The 16,359-nt window shown below is 48.8% G+C and overlaps 1 protein-coding gene across 3 annotated transcripts in view; it reads left to right on the forward strand.

Annotated features, from left to right (window-relative positions):
- Positions 1-16,359, forward strand: part of noc (no ocelli) — a 155,054-nt gene that overhangs the window by 111,163 nt on the left and 27,532 nt on the right. Inside the window, exons 3-4 of one of the 3 annotated variants that reach the window (XR_011895901.1) lie at positions 1,038-1,162; positions 5,427-5,534. The gene's annotated coding sequence lies outside the window, so the exon portion shown is untranslated. The remainder of the gene's footprint in view (positions 1-1,037; positions 1,163-5,426; positions 5,535-16,359) is intronic. The other 2 variants (XR_011895900.1, XR_011895902.1) reach the window with 2 other exon arrangements.

A 16,359-nucleotide genomic window follows, 5' to 3' on the forward strand; every position in this document is an offset into this window, starting at 1 on the left:
TTGGATCTTCCTTGGACGAAGGTTCATCCCTAGCGCTGCCACCGGTTGTTGGATCTGGAGACGATCCCAATTGCTGTCCCCCAGATTTTTGGACCTTGCCGTTGGGTGCGGGAGTTGGCCGAGGTTGAGGAGGACGTCGGGATGAAAAACTGGAGGTTTATTTACATTATTTACAGTGAGAGTACAAAGAAATTAACAGTCATAAAGTCATTACGGGCCGGCAGAAACTCGGACGCTGCGGCCCGTGGCAAGAAGCTCGAAAGAGATGAATGAAGGAATGCTCTCTTGCTGCTCCCGGTCTCTGGCTTTTAAGCCCTTCGGTGTCTCGAAGTCACGTCACGTTCGGCCAATCGGCGAGCCCGCTCAGGTGACGCCATTTTCGGGCAATCGGCGAGCCCGCTCAGGTGTCGTCATTTTCGGCCAATGGTAGGCGCCCGTGCGATTGTGTCACACCCGGCGCACAGGGTCGCTCCTTGGGCCCCAATTCTCCGAGGGCTTACTTCTCTCTGCGGTATTGCCATCCTGACTTGCAAGCGCCGTCACAATAGGCGGAAGGGGGCGACGTTTCAGTGCTGCAAAACAGCTTTGCTCGGGCCCTGCGTTACCTGGAACCGTGCCAGGCTCCCGCTACACTTTCGGGATGAGTCAAGCAGTGAAGCAGTGAATAGCTCCACCTGCGGCGCACGAGGTGGGGGACGCCAACTCGTTTGCACGTGCCGCGCCTCGGGAACGGGGTAGATGTGCTTCTGTGCTCCTTAATTAGCTGTGACGCGATTCGATGTGGTCTGGTGAACTCGAAGTAGGCTCAGGAAAAGGTCCCATATCTGACAGCCGTTATTCAGCATTGTATAAGCCTCACCAGTTCTTTAACCTCACTAAAGCCAATATTATCCCATGTAATGGCTGATAGTGCCTGAAAGAGTCCTACTAAGTTAGCTTCACACGAGATGGTTCGCGTGTTGAACGTTCCCAGGTTCAGTTTCTAGTGGCGGTATGTCCGGGTCCGGAGATTCTTAGCGCCCTCTGCTTCGTTGCAGGTTCGACCGCCGCCTTGCTCAAGTGCTCCGCAGCTGCTGGGGACTTAGGGCTACGCGTTAATTTGCAAGAATCATGAGGGAAGTGATGGTCGAATGCTGCACCAAAGATGCCAATTCCTGTTCTGGTGAGTGAATGTCTTTTGCTGAAGCTTAGTGGGCCTCCCTAATTTGGTTGCACCTGGACTAGTATAGCTCCGCTGGCTCTCGGCATTTCATGCCGGTGTCAGGCGCCACTCCAAGCCTGGAGATGTAGTAGGCCTCGAATAAGCTTAACTCGGATCTTCTGTAAGCTCGCGCTGAATACAACAAATATATGTTTGTGTCTATATCAAATGGCCCTAAAAATATGTATAGCCATTCGGAGACTCAAAGGCAGCCCAGACAGTTTGATCCCTAGCACACTTATTTTCGACAATGTAGAATATACTGACACTTCGCTAGTAAACAGGCTTAATTATCATTTTTTTGCCAGCTGGGCTTACAAATAACATTTGCACGTATGATTCCACGAAAGACCTATATGGTTACGTATGATTTGACTGTACCAACTCTGTTTTTCCCCATGCAGGGAAGTTAAAATCTTTAATATAATTAGGTCTCTGAAAAGAGATAGTGCAGCCGGATATGATGGCATCAACGCGAAACTAATCATTCGCAGTGCTGATATTTTGTGTGCCCCGCTATGTTATATATGTAACGACGCGCTGGTTACCGGAATTTTTTCATGGTAGTGTTAAAATAGCCAGAGTAGTTGTTTTGTATAAAGGTGGATCTTCAAACGACCTAGATAGTTACAGGCCAATATCCGTGCCACCCATTTTCTCAAAAGTATTAGAACTAATTATAAATATCAGGTTAACCAAATTTCTGGATCAAAAGCAGGCGCTTGTCGAACATCGGTATAGTTGTCGCAAGATTAAGTCAGCAGAAGGGGCACTACTGAACTTTAAAGACGTAATACTTAATTTTAAAAATAAGTTATACACTGCGGGAGTTTTTCTTGATTTCAGAAAATGTTTCGCTTCTATTAAGAATCACATTCTGTTTCAAAAGCTTCCTCTACTGGAATTAGAGGTGTTACATTAAATCCCATTAATAATTATTTTCATGTAGATTTCATTTTGTAAATCATAACAGTGTTCGTTCAGAGTTGAAGGAAATGAAGTGCGGTGTACCCCAGATGTTCATTTTGGGTCCACTATTTTTTATCAGTTATTTGAATGATGTTGTAAATATACCACTTACACCGAAAATGGTCCTCTACGCCGATGATACCGGTATATTTTTTTTTTGCCGTAATTTAGCTGAATTAGAAACAGTGGCAAATGATTGGTTACATGAGTTGCTAATTTGGTTGTCTCTCAATCAACTTGAATGGAATGTTTCTACAACTAAGTTTATTCTTCCTAAGCCCAGGGACAAACCTGATATCACTGATATTTTTGTTTCTTTTGATACCTGTGCGATTGAAAGGGTATCGGTATTTAAATTTCTAGAGGAATTTTGGAAGAAAATTTTAATTGGACTTCTCACATAAATAAAGTACATTCTAGCATTTCTAGGTCTAACCCCATGTTTTCTAAAATGCAGCACCTGGTTCCGACTAGGTTAAAACGTCAATTGCATTAATCATTCATCCATTCTCGTCTATATTACTGCTTATTGATCAGGGGCATCACAAGCAAAGGAAACTTGGGTAGGCTAACAGTTCTTCAAAAACAAGCTGTCCGCCACATAAAAAACCTCGAATGGTTCCATCACGCAGCACAGTTCTTCTAAAAAACTGAAAATTACATGTTCATCAGCCATAATTTCAAGCTGGCTACATGCATACACGGTAAAATACAGAAAAATGATTCTGCATTTGTAGACGCGCACTTATCCAATAGCATGCTATACAAACTAAAATACAGCCACTTTCAAGTGCCACTCTGTAGAACCAGATATGGAAATAAACAACTTAAGTACCTAATACCTACTTATTTTAAATCAACACTCGCAAATTCTAATTAATTTGAAAGAATGTATGTTAATGTCTCGTTTCAAAAATATTGTTAAATCTTATTTGTTGTCATGTACACGTGCATAGAGTACTATGGCCTCAAGCACCATGTGGTTTACGAAATTTGAAAAACAAATTTTTTTTTTGTTATTAATTGCCATTATTTTTGTTGCAGCTTGATTTTTTTTTTGCGTACAATGCATCTGCTATCTACTGTTTATTTTCTTCTGGGATGTTCACGCTACTGTTCAAAAGTTCATGGGTGGTAGGGCTATTGTCAGGCAGTCTTTTCTGCCTTTAGTCGTACCTTCCCCCTACTTGTAGTGTGTCGGCAACAGTCAAATGAAAATGAAAACAAAAATAAAAGTGAAATGATTGAATGTTAAGAATGTTCAAAGGAACGAGATGAAAAATAGTTATACGGGGATTCCTACTGCAAGCAGCATCTCTACCACTAGCCTGACTCTCTTTATTTTTCTTGCAAGTGTATTAAGAATCTACGGACAGAATGTTCTGAGCGTACTGTGGTTGTAGCAAGTACATTGAATGAACTAAATATTTCATGGACTGCTATAGAAATTTGAGGAGCCATTGCGAACTCGAATGAAAGCAGATCGATCCTTACAAACTTGAGTCATATGCAAGGTGCACAAGCTACTACCCACATAGAAGAAAGTGATGTTGTGCACAAGTTTGGTTTTATTGTAATAAAATCATTGCATTTTGCTTTGGGAAACAACATCTAATCACTTCAAACCAGTCATTCCGTAAAAGAGAATGCCCGGCCTTATAAAGCAACGTAAAACGTGTTATAAATGAGATATAAGAAATTTGTGCACACATCTTGTCTCAAGATGTCTTCTCTTTCGATATGCACAAAGGAGATGAAATATATTACTACAAACATACGCAATTTGTGAGCTTGAACGAACTCTGCTCTACACGATGTTATAGTAAGGGAGTTACATTTCTCGTTGCCCTGAGCGAAAATTATACTACGTAGAAATAACCAATCCTTGTGGCAAAGTTTAAATTTTGAAGGAATGTAAAATACTTGGACATAAATGTCACGCCACTTTTTTGATCGATGAAGGCTTGGAAAAACATTCCCGTCAGAAGTGCTATTAGAAATAGTGAAAGAGAGCGCATAGATGAGATGTGGGGAAATCAGTGGTTCCTTCTTTCCACCTGTCACATGCGCTACATGCCTACATTTAGTGCACGATGCGCATGTCGTACACCAAAATCTTTTCTTGTAATTATCATGCTTTGTACTGCTTGGATGTTATATACATACTTCCTTTGGTTATGCTTACTTGCCCGCCTCATGTATATACTCTGCATGCATATTGTGTATATTTAATAGGAGTCATGCCCCCAATTGCTGCATAAGCCCTTGTCAAGCGTTCCGTTTTAGACCTTGCCTTAAACGACAACAATAACAAAGATAGATAAACAGTCCAGAATTAGCTTACATTGGAGATCAACAGAGAGACGAAAAGAATAAGAAAGAAAGAAAGAAAGAAAAGAAAGAAAGAAAGAAAGAAAGAAAGAAAGACTTGCATACGAAAATATTTAATTGCGCTTCTTGGATTCACTTGCACCCGCGGGAATTTACGGGACTACACTTTTTCAATGCAACCGTAAATGCAGCTGGAATCCCTCTCAGTTGTCATATTCACGCAAAAGAAGGAGAGATAGATTTATTTGTAAGTAGATTTGCGAATGTTGGCACTACTGGGCAAAGCCACATGGAAGGATCTGACAAGTGCCTTCAACATTCGTTGAAACTTCAACAGATATTCTGATTTTCCAGCTCTTATAGTGTTTCTGAAAAAAAAAAAAAAAAACATTCCCTATACAAAGAACGTCTTATGAATGGCTCGTGTCAAGTGCAAAATGAAGCTGTAAAAGGAAGCTGCTTTCATGTAGATTTCTTTTTTTTTTTTGATCCTGATGAAACATTTAATGTAGCGGCTGTTTTGTTGATTCGCCAAATGTCGGTGAAAAAAAGTCCCACAATGTCACTACCTGGAGAATGCTGAGGCACGGAAAACAAGTGGTGAAATGCTCTCTATCCATGTTTTAGGGAGCTGGAAATTGACATTACCTGTGACAAATACGACGTCATCTATTATATCTTATGTTCAGATTAAGGAGACATTTGCAGAGCCTGCCGAACGTGCCCCATACTGACAACAGGAGCATATTGAATAATAATAATAATAATAATAATAATAATAATAATAATAATAATAATAATAATAATAATAATAATAATAATCCCGTAAGAACAAGCCGAAATGAATCGTGACTATATCACTGTCAAGAAACGCTTGCAGAGTCCAAGATACAAAACGTTGACTAAACTTCTTCAAAACTTGCAGGAATGCTGGTCGCCTGTGGACACACCTGGCTTGGCTGGGGCCCGAGTGCGAAAGGTGCCACGGTACGCGCGTGCACAGCGGCGGCTCCTTGTGAATTGCACCAATATAGTATGTCTCTTATAAGGTCACATGCAAGCGCATAGCTTGCGGACAAAGTTCATTCAGCTATCGTTTGCATCCTAGGGCCAGCTGATTCTCTCACTGTGAAGGATTCATAAAACAAAATGTGGCAGAAGCAATCGAAGATGATCGGCAAAGTTAGCGATAGCTTTTTTTGGTAACCATCTGCATTAACCATCTGGTAACCATGTCATCCGTTAATCACAAAACGTAATGGGCACGTCAGTAAGCACACGAAGTGGCAATCTCGCTGCGAACCACAAAGCTGAATGATGCCATGACGCAGTATACCTTGTTGTTATCACTGTACCCCTGTTGAAACTCTGTAGCAAGCCCAACTATGTCTATATTATCCTGGCGGAAACTTCATTCTAATAGCTGTCCACGAAGCGGCCGTACTCGACGCGGAGGTGTCTGTTGTGGATGGGGCGCTATCGCTTTAATATGTATTTTAGGCCACATACCCCTCGTGTCACCTTGGGGCACACCCACTCTTGGGGATTGACCAAGAATGGGCACATACTAATTAATATCACGCACCCAGTGAGCCAAGTTGTCTCTTATAGGCCAGACTGCAACCAGCCACAAGCTGCCTATTCGGGCACATGTCCAGAGTCCCACGTTGACTACTTGACATGACATTACCCAGCACATACCCAGAGGCCCAAGCAAGTAGAAAATTTGGCTCGCTGGGTGTGTGCCACTGTTTATTGCGCGATATCTTCCAACCATCCAAATTGTTCAAAATAGCTAAAGAAAGGTATCGCTTTAATTAAAAGTATGTTACGGAAACTCCATCAGTTCGGTGGCATCGATGTTCAGTGGGAACGAGCGGGAAGAATTTCACGCCAGGGATTTGTCCTGGATAAGCTACTGTATACATGACTGGGAACACTTGTAATGTTCATCAGACGCGTGTGCATCCATGTTGAACCACATGGGAGACAGAGGAACGTTAATGTAGGAAAGATGAAAAGATCATACTTTTGTGGGAAGCAAATTATGAGAGAGGCAGCGGAAGATCAAGGAGATGAAAGAGGGTGCACTGATGAGGGTGAAATCGCTATACGACTGTGCAGTTCTGCTCTCTTTAAATAGATGTGATGCCACTTGGCTGAGAAGAGCGAGCGAAATCGCCAGGGACTTGCGTTTGCAACTGTGTCGGATGTAGAGTACAACGAATCAATTCTAGTGACACGATGCGGGATGTCAAAATACTGCTGAAAACCAACAGCCGAATGGGATGAAAACAAAGTGAGGCTACACAAGTTATTGCCTGCTGGATACACATCGTTGCTTATCTAGGAGAGAGAGAAAGAAATTGACAGTCACTTTACTATATGTTAAAGAGGAGGAAGGCCGAAAGCCTGAGCGCTCACGAGAAATTCATTAAATTACTCTGACATTTTCATTCGAGTTCATTGTTACTTCCTATGACTTGTCTTTCCCCACCAAAGGTAGTAGGTTTGCGTGCCTTAATTAACTATAGCTTAATTAACTGTGTCTTAATTACCTTCGCCCTAATTAACACCAAATGTCATGGGTTTGACTCACACCAGAGGTCGAGAGTTCGACTCCCACCAAACGTCCTGGGTTCGGGTACCTTAATTAATTATATCCTAATTATATTACTTAACTTCGTCTTAATTAACACCTTCACGATGTCAATTGAAATCCAACTTGGAGATATGGTCGGTTCGCCCATGTCTCTAAGTTGGTTCGCTTGAATTTTGGTGCCATAACGCCGGACAACAGATTTTTCGACCCATGAGCCCTCTAAGTATTTTGCCTTAATAAAGGCAGCGAGGTAAACCAGATGAGAGTTTCCGGTTTGCTATTCTACACAGAGCGCCGAGGAAAGGAAATAAACATTAATGAGGGCTTTCGCATTACAGAAGCCGGCGGATCACAATAAGCTATCCCAGTAATACTTGCCAATACTGCTGTAGCACTGAGTGTCGTCAATATTGTGCTTAGTCTCTCTTCTGAAAGAGGCCGGTCGGACAATTGGTTGAGCCCAACGGTGCTGACCTAGGAAAATCTAAGGAATGGTTACTCGCTATAGCATCGGCAGATATTATATCACAGCGTACCGTAAAAGTACACTTTACGAAGAAGTAGAATTGAGCAGCATCTGATGCCCCATCGCGATTAGGCCATCTGTCCGGTGAAATGTTGGTAGGAGAGCTTATTTTCACTTGCGGCGGTGACAGGAACAAGCGGCGCGGACTAATTTTCACAGCCTATAGGCTACTTTACCTTTCTCTTAAGTCTAAGTACACGAACGTTGGCTAATAAAAGAAAAGAGCAAATTGACATATACCGAGGTAAAAATAGACAAGACGAGAACATTGCGTTGCAGCCCCATCGAAATGCTGTCATTGCGGCCGGAAGTCGAACCCACTGCCTCCTGCTCAGCAGCACAATGCCGTGGCACCTACCACTCCGCGGCGGGTATTTCTCCTCGTTTATCTTGATCGCCTTCCATGTGGCGGGCAATTCATAAGACGTTCAGAACCATGAACTTGGTTGGTTGGTGTGCGTTCATGAAGCAGCGCGACGGAACCAGGGCAAAGGAAAAGCAGGCAATGCCGCGTGTTTGTCGCTTCCTTTCATCTGTTTTGCCCTCGTCGCGCTGCTCCAGTCATACACTTGCACCGATATAGTGGCAATTCCATCGCACTTTCGTGGTTTTGACTGAATTATTGCTTACTCTGGATGGAAATGGCACATTCGTAGATACGCCTTCCGGACGTAGTTTTTACCTAAACACTTAAGTTAACTTAAGTTAAGCCAAAGTTAACTTTGGCCGCTGGGCTCACGCGCGTGCTCTTTCTTTAGGTCACTCAACGCTGCCTGAAGCATAGACGCAGCGTGCCTGCAACATGGAGAGCACGCTTCAAAATACGGCGCATGGGAACGCGAGCGAAAAAAAGACATCGTCGCTTCTGTATACGCTCGCAGAAGGTCGTGCTGAGCTGACGTGTCGCGCTCGGAAGCCCTGTCACCCGCTGACCGCGCGCGCTACTCGTAAACAATGTCGAAAAGGTGCGATGGAGACACCGCGCCCTCGTGTTGTTTCCCCTCGTCGACTACCTTTTGCCCGACACGACGAGGCCGAAGCAGCAGCAGTTCAAACACCTCTTTCCTGCGTCAGGCTCGGCAGGCTGCCTACAGCTCGCAACAGCTGGATGACGCAGTTGTTGACAATTCTTCTAAGCTTGCCCACCCATGTCCTCTTTCTTTTTGTCGCGCATTTTGCTTCGCTTCTGTCTTCGTCGTTCTTCGGCTCTCCGGCGACAAACCGGAGCGCACGCGCATGCACGACGCTTTAACGAACCGCGAGCGGACGACCGCCTCGGTGCCCGGCGCACGGAGGAAGTTTGTAAACGGACTGGTGACAAACGATGTTGCCGAGATAAACGCGGCGTGACTGACGATCTGTTGCGCGACAGAAGCAGGCCAGCGCAGGAGGTCGAACCCCAGCAGGAAGCTATTTTGGCCCCCGGGGCGCTCACGCTGCTCCGCTGTGCGGCGGTAGCTCCCGCACCACCATCCCGGGGGCCTTGGATCCGCAGCCAACGGGTTCGCTGGTGCAAGACGCGCCGCGGACGTTGACGGATCGACGCGGCGGCGCGTCGAACCGGGACAGCGCCACGGCGCCGCCGCTACAGCGAGAACATCGCCGAGCGAGCGCGTGAACCCGAAAAGTTGCGGTGGCCGGGATTCGTTCGGCCAACATTACGCGTTGGACAGCTGTTTGACCTTAGGCAGCCTATGTCGCCCTTGGGATTTCTCATTCGGAAACACGAGAGGAGCAGTTTGATTTCGCGTGTCCGTTGACCCTAGTCCACTGAATAGAGTACGACGCCAAGAAACTGTGTCAGGAAGTCGGCCCAACATTTACTGAGAGAAACGTAACGCTGGAGAATGCTGATCCACTCGTTGCCGTGATGGCATCCTTTGATTTGCTTTCTTTCTTTCTTTCTTTCTTTCTTTCTTTCTTTCTTTCTTTCTTTCTTTTTTTCTTCTTGTTCTTCTGTATTTTTCAAAGGTTTTATTTGTTGAAGCGTACACTTTCATGGCCATAAGTTCATGCGTGTAAATCTAGGGAGAGAATGAAACGCTGAGATCATAGTTTCTTTCTTTACTACTATAATAAAAATCACACAGTCACGAAAACTATTTTTCTTCAGTTATGGAAAGCAGCCTGATTCGCTCTGTTTGCAGACGCTATTACATTAGATTAACTCCCCTATTACTTGTTATGGTGTTCTTAAATTTATGCACGGGTTCAAAGCGAGAAATTTTCGCATATATTTTAGTTTTTAATAATTGTAAAAACCGGTCACTGTGAATGAGTGAACGAATTCTGGGGTTTTACGTTCCAAAACCACGACTTGATTATGAGGCCCGCCGTAATGAGGGCCTCCCGATCAATTTGGACCACCAGGAGATCTTTAATGCGCCCCCAATGCATGGGGCACGGGTGTTTTCGCGTTTCGCCCTCATCGAAGTGCTGCCACCGTGGCCAGGATTCGACCCCGCGCCCTCGGGCTTAAGCAGTGACTGTGCGGCTCTGGAAGAGCGACTGTCGAGGGTTTTTCCCGAGAGATGCCGAACGGAGCGCGTCCCTTCCACCACACCGCACACGCCGCCACGGCGCGCACGGAGGCTTGAAATGGCCTCGCAGTTCAAGCCATGCCATAGCAACCCAGTCGTTGATCGTCGTGCCACTCCCAGTCCACTATAAACGTGGCACAGCGTGCGCGCCGGTTTGGAGCATGTATATGACACAGCGATGGAGTTCAATTCCAGCAAATCTACAGCGTCCGGCCATCTGTTCTCGCATGCCATTTGTGGGGCCATTCAAAGAAAGTGTCGGTTTCACCCAAACCTCCCAGCCAATTGGCATTCCATCGCTCTGTAGAAAAGAGCACGTGGTATAAAATGCCAAACCAGTAATTTTCTTTTCCATCGTGTATATTGCAATTTCTCGCAAACTTCAGTTTGACTTCACCTTTCACTTTTGCCATTCTTCTTATTTCTTTTTTAACTGTACTGTGCAGAGATTCACTAGTGCCATGTATCTTATTTAATTGTGCACTAAGTCCCATTTTATAACATATATTGTTTGTCTCTTAAAAAGTCACTATTGCGAACTATATTTAGTGTTTAACAAGTTAAAGATTTACTTTATCAAACATTTATACACTTCTGTTTAAAACTTTGTTCCACCTCTCAAACATTAAAATAGGGCCCTACAAAAGTCGATGCCTGTGTTTCAACCTTTTTAAATGTGCCCGGCAGACATTTCACTTAATCAACTAATCGATGAAAAACCGTGCATCGAAAGCGATTAATTGATTAAGGACTAAAATGATGAATGCTTAATCGTTAATCGAATAAAAGAATTAATAATCGACCATCCATACTATGATGGTATTCTGGCTGCTGAGCGTGAGGAAGTAGTGAGTTTGACTCATTGCTGCGGATGCTGTATGTTTGCACTGGCGCATAATATAAAATGCTTGTGGAAGAAGGGCATACGTTAATATGCACGTTGAATGAGCTCTGGGGGTCAAACTTTATTAATCCGGAGCCATGAACTACAACGACCCTACAAAAGCAAGTGCGGCTTAAATGGGACGTTGTAGTCTTAGTTGTAATTATTATTGTTGTTATTATTATTATTATTATTATTATTATTATTATTATTATTATTATTATTATTATTGTTGTTGTTTCAAAACGTTTGATTTCAATACGCTGACGACACTATTGCTCTCAAAACATTTTTCCTAAAACATGGCTATCTCGAATCTTCAGAACAATGTAGACAAGACAACGACTTGGTTCGCTGATAACTGTCTAAAGGTTAACCCCTTAAAAACCCAATTCGTTTGCTTCAGATTGTGGGGATTTGGGGAATTCGACGCGCCATTGCGCGGGCGCATTTCACCCATGTCTGCAATCCTTTTTGCCACGTCGTCCTTGCTCCGAACCAGTTTTGGCGGTGGCGCTCCACTTGCGCTGGTTCGCGGTGAGGGCGGAGCTAGTGACGTCACGGAGCGGTCCCTGGTGGCTACTGCCGTGACGGTAGCGACTCTCTTGCTCCTTGGGACAGCGCCCGGTACGTACATGCTTCCTCTCGTCCGCCGACACCTTTGTGACTAGGACTGAGCTCACGCACGGTGCCTTTGCCCGTGCGGGGAGCGCGTACCTCGTGTTGTTCCTATCCCGACGCTAAGCCGAAGAACGGGTGCCTAGTGCTCGCGCGAGGTCGTACCACGCCGAGCCGCACTCATCGGAGGCCCAAGCCGAAGGAGATTGCCCGAGCTCTCCCGAGTTGGCCCATCGGTTATCGCGAGAGCAAGTAGCATAGCCGCCGGGACTTTTCCTAGCGGCGCGTCCCAGCTTGAGCCTGTGCTCTCGCAGCGACGTGCTACAGGCGCCCCTAACTGTATTTTCGCCCTTGGTGCGGGACCCCTTTGGTTCCCCGCCGTCCCGGGACTGGGCGTTCGTGCAGTGTTGGGTGCCGTTGGAGACAATAAACGGTTTCCGTCAATTTAGGGCAATACTGTGTTCTTGCGTGCGTCGCTCGGTAGCCCCTCGTGGCCTGAGCTCGCGCGCAGCGGCGCTAGAGGCTGACGGCTGACGCGGCCCTGTGGCTCGCTAAGCTCGAACCCGCGGTGGTCGGTACTCCTGTGAGACCCTAAGACCCCCACACTGGCGCCCAACGCGGATTCAAAGGCTCATTAAGCCTTTGTCTGTGCTTAGCCGAGTTAGTACGCCTTTGCATATTATACTCGCCGCGTTATGTCTGCTAGATCTAGTGACCTTTGTCATTTGTTAGGTGACTTTTGCCCTTTGTTACCGCGAGCAGACGCCGCGTTGCTCGATAACGGGGCCAGTGCTCCCCTTGAGCAGCGAACTTATGCACCCTCACCTGTCGCAGCCCCCTGTGGGGACGACAACACGAGGCGCTACGTACCAGCTCCCATTGGAGCAGTAGCGTTGTTTGGGAACGGGGCCAGAGCCCTCCCCGAACAGTGCACACCAGCACATTCGTCTGCCAGGATTCCCTTCGGAATGCAAGGCACTGCGATGTCGCAGCGCTCTCGATCGGCTCCCTGTGGAGTTTACGGAGCGCAGCACGGAAACGGGGCCTTAGCCCTCTCCGACGTTTGCCCGCTGGCTGCTCCTCAAATGAGCAGCCAAAACCAGTGGTCTGCCACGGCCCCCTGTGGGGATTACAATACTGCAGCCACGAATTTCGCTCACTCGCCTCCCTTTGGAGTGCTTTCGGTTGTGCCCAGTGGCGCAACCTTCGAGCGCGCACCTGTTTTGTCGACGCTGGCTGCAAGCGGCTTAAGCAATTCACGTATAGCTGCCTCAAGTGGCGGCTGTGAACGACAGCAGGCGCACCCCGCTAGGAGCCCGTTTTGCTCTGGGGCTGGCGGCGCCGCGGCCGGTATCCCTGTGGAAACCGCGCCGCTAATCGAGCTGGACGACTGTTCACCCTTGCTCGGCCACGCCGCTAACGCGCCAACGGTTCCCTTTGGAGCAGGCGCACAGACGCTGTTGCAAAACGCCGCCGAAATGATTCAGTCACTCTCGGGGGCAGTTAAGGCGCTTTCGGCTGTACCGAAATGCGCGCACCCCGCTGTACGGTTGGCAGTCCCGACTTACAGCGGATACGGTGACCTGCTCAGTGCCAGGGATTATTGTGACTCCCTGGTACGCTACCAGATGGCAAATCGTTTGGAGGATCAGGAGGTGCTGGAACGCGTCGTTCCCGTAGCACTTACTGACACGGCGGCTAGATGGTACCGGCTTTCCGGATACCGTGCAACAACCCTCGAGGAGTTCCGCGTGGCATTCCTGCGCGAATTCCTACCCGCTGACTACCAGAGTAGGATGCGGCGAGAGCTTGAGCTACGTACACAAGCTCCTGACGAGTCGCTTCAGGAGTACGTACGCGCGATGCAAGACCTTTTCTTTGTCGCCGAGCCCAAAGCTTCGAACGAGGAACGCGTCGAACGGGTGATCAGGCAGGCACATCCGACCTTTTCGGCGTACCTGCGCGGCGGCCGCTTCCGAGATTTAGAAGAATTGGCCGCCGAGGCAAAGCGCATTCAAGGCGACATTCTCGCCGCGCGAGCCTATCGCCCACCGCCGCCCGCCAGCGAGGCCCTTGAGCCACGCTGCGCGTGGGGAGGGCCTGTGCCCCTCCCCCAACGGCAACAACCCGGCCAAGCTGCCTTTGCGGCTACGAGCGGGTGTGCATGGGAGCTGAGCGCGCGCGCTCTAGATCCCTACACGTACGGGAGGCGGGCAGCCTGTGCTGCACCACCGCCCGAAATGCATGCGCAGGGACGCACTTCGACCCAACGCATCGCAGATGCGGACGCTCGTGACAACAGGCCCTTTGGTCATGCAGCGAGTCGACCCCGGCAGGGAGCTGAGGCCGCTCCGCCTCGGGAAAGGTACCGCGGCGGAGTGCGCTGTTTTCGCTGCCAACAACGAGGGCATATAGCAAGGGACTGCACCGCGCCCAGGCCTCCTGCGAGGTCGGGAAACGGGAGCGTGGGTCGCTCGTGAAGGCACGAGTGACCGAAACCTTGCTTGTCCCCTCGGCGTACCGAGCAGGTTGTGTTGCTGGTGCGCACGCGCCCTTTATTCCGGTGACCATTGTCGGCCGCGAATTTCCTGCGCTGCTGGACACGGGCGCAAGCGCTTCGTTGTTCGGCGAAAAGGTGTTATCCCACTTGCAGAAGCACTCAGTGCGCTTGCGGGATTGCCGAACGACATTCAATCTTGCGAAAGGCGTGGCCCATTCGGCGGGCGCCGCAAGGCTGACTGTCAGGTGGGGAGAGCGAATGAGACGCACGCGTTTCGTTCATCTCCCCGGGCTCAGTGTTCCGGTGATTCTCGGAAGGGACTTTCTCCTTAAAACCGGAATCGTTGTGGACATTGCGAATGGCGGCTATCGCGACGGACCGTTTACGTTGCTAAAGCCGTTCATCAGCCCGCCCCCGCCGGCGTCCGATCTTGCCTGTGCAGATGGGGCGTCGGAAACGTGCCGCGCGCCGAGTTCGGGGGCAAGCCCTCGAGCTGTGCGCTCGCCTGCTAAGACTCCCCTTTGGGAACGAGAGGCACGGCACGAACCGCGTCGCGCGCAGAACTCGGGGGCAGGCCCTCGAGCTGTGCACTCGCCCGGTTGCACCAACGTGGTAGCTGACGCGCTATCCCGTGCCCCATTGTCCACCAAGAGCATTCCTCCAGGTGTTACAGCCACTGCCGGTGCCTTTGCGCCAGCAAGCGTCGGGGGCGAAACGAGCGCAGAGAGAGGCGAGTCCGCAAGCGGGCAAACCTGTCATTCCGCTCTCCAGGCAAGCAGCGCGCCGCAAAACGAGCGAGCGGGGGAGCTTCTCGAAAGCGAACCCACGACGCCGTTGGCTGCGGTCCTGAGTGGGGGCGAGACCGGACTCCCCTTTGGGAGAATTGGAATCGCATTCAGCAGGCAAGAGCTACTGAAGGCCCAGCAAATTGATCCGTTTTGTCGCGGAGTGAGCGACGGTCTCAGGGAGACGGAGCGCCGAGACGCTGCTGGTAGTGCGGCGGGCGCAGGGGGACCGGAACCAGCGTGTGTCGCTGGGTCCCCCGCGGATTCATATTTGCTGGATCACGATGGGCTCCTGCTGAAATACATAGCCACCGATGACGAGGCTGTGGACCCGTTTAAGGTGGTTATCCCCAAGAGTCTGAGAAGCGCACTGTTGCGATCATCTCATGACGAACCCTTGGCCGGTCATTTGAGTGGCTCCAAAGTTTTTGCGAAACTAAGCCAAACTGTGACCTGGCCTGGCATAAAGCGTGACATTTTTCGCTATTGCCGTTCCTGCCATGTCTGTCAAACGGTGAAATCAAGGGGTGGCAAGCCGCCCGGGTTGATGAAACCAATTGACAGTGAGCGTCCGTGGCAAGTGGCCACCTGCGATCTTATGGGGCCTTTCCCCAGGAGTAAGCAGGGGTTCACACACCTGATGGTAGTCGTCGATCATTTTTCGAAGTGGGTGGAGTTGTTTCCGCTTCGAAAAGTGACCGCGCGAGCGGTGCTGGAGAGGCTACAGGAAGTTTTTTGTCGGTTCGGCTTTCCGAAAAGACTAATTACGGACAACGCGTCCTATTTCACTGCTCGGGTGTTTGGTGCTACGTGCCGTTCCCTGGGAATTAATCACTGCACCACGTCGCCCTACCATCCCCAGTCCAATTTGACGGAGAGGGCCAATAGAACCCTCAAACCAATGTTGGCGGCCTTTGCCGTGAGTCAAAAGGATTGGGCAGACCACTTGAGTGAGCTCGCGTTCGCAATCCGAACCGCCGAGAATCGCTCGACTGGTTTCTCTCCCGCTTTCCTCAATTTTGGAAGGGAGCTGGCAAATCCGGTGACCAGTGTCATTCAATGTCAGCTCGGGGATGAGGAGGCGCCGGCAGACTGTTCTGCGTACGCTTCAGCACTTCGGGACAGGCTTTGTCGGGCTCTCTGTAGAGCAAGGCAGAGTTTGACTTCGGCCAGGGCCCAGCAGAAGGCTCAGTACGACCGGAAGCATCGCCATCTTTCATTTAAGGTAGGTGATTTAGTCCTGAAGCGCAACCACGCTCTTAGCGACGCGAGCAAGGGGTTCTCAGCCTCGCTCGCGCCTAAGTGGCTTGGTCCGTACCGAGTAGAGAAAGTTTGGTCTCCGCTCGCGTACTTGCTGAAGGATTCCCCTTCGGGAAAACTCAGCCGTGCCCATATCGCCGACCT

Source organism: Dermacentor andersoni, chromosome 1 (assembly GCF_023375885.2).
Source record: "Dermacentor andersoni chromosome 1, qqDerAnde1_hic_scaffold, whole genome shotgun sequence".
In the NCBI taxonomy this organism is placed as follows: Eukaryota; Metazoa; Arthropoda; class Arachnida; order Ixodida; family Ixodidae; genus Dermacentor; species Dermacentor andersoni.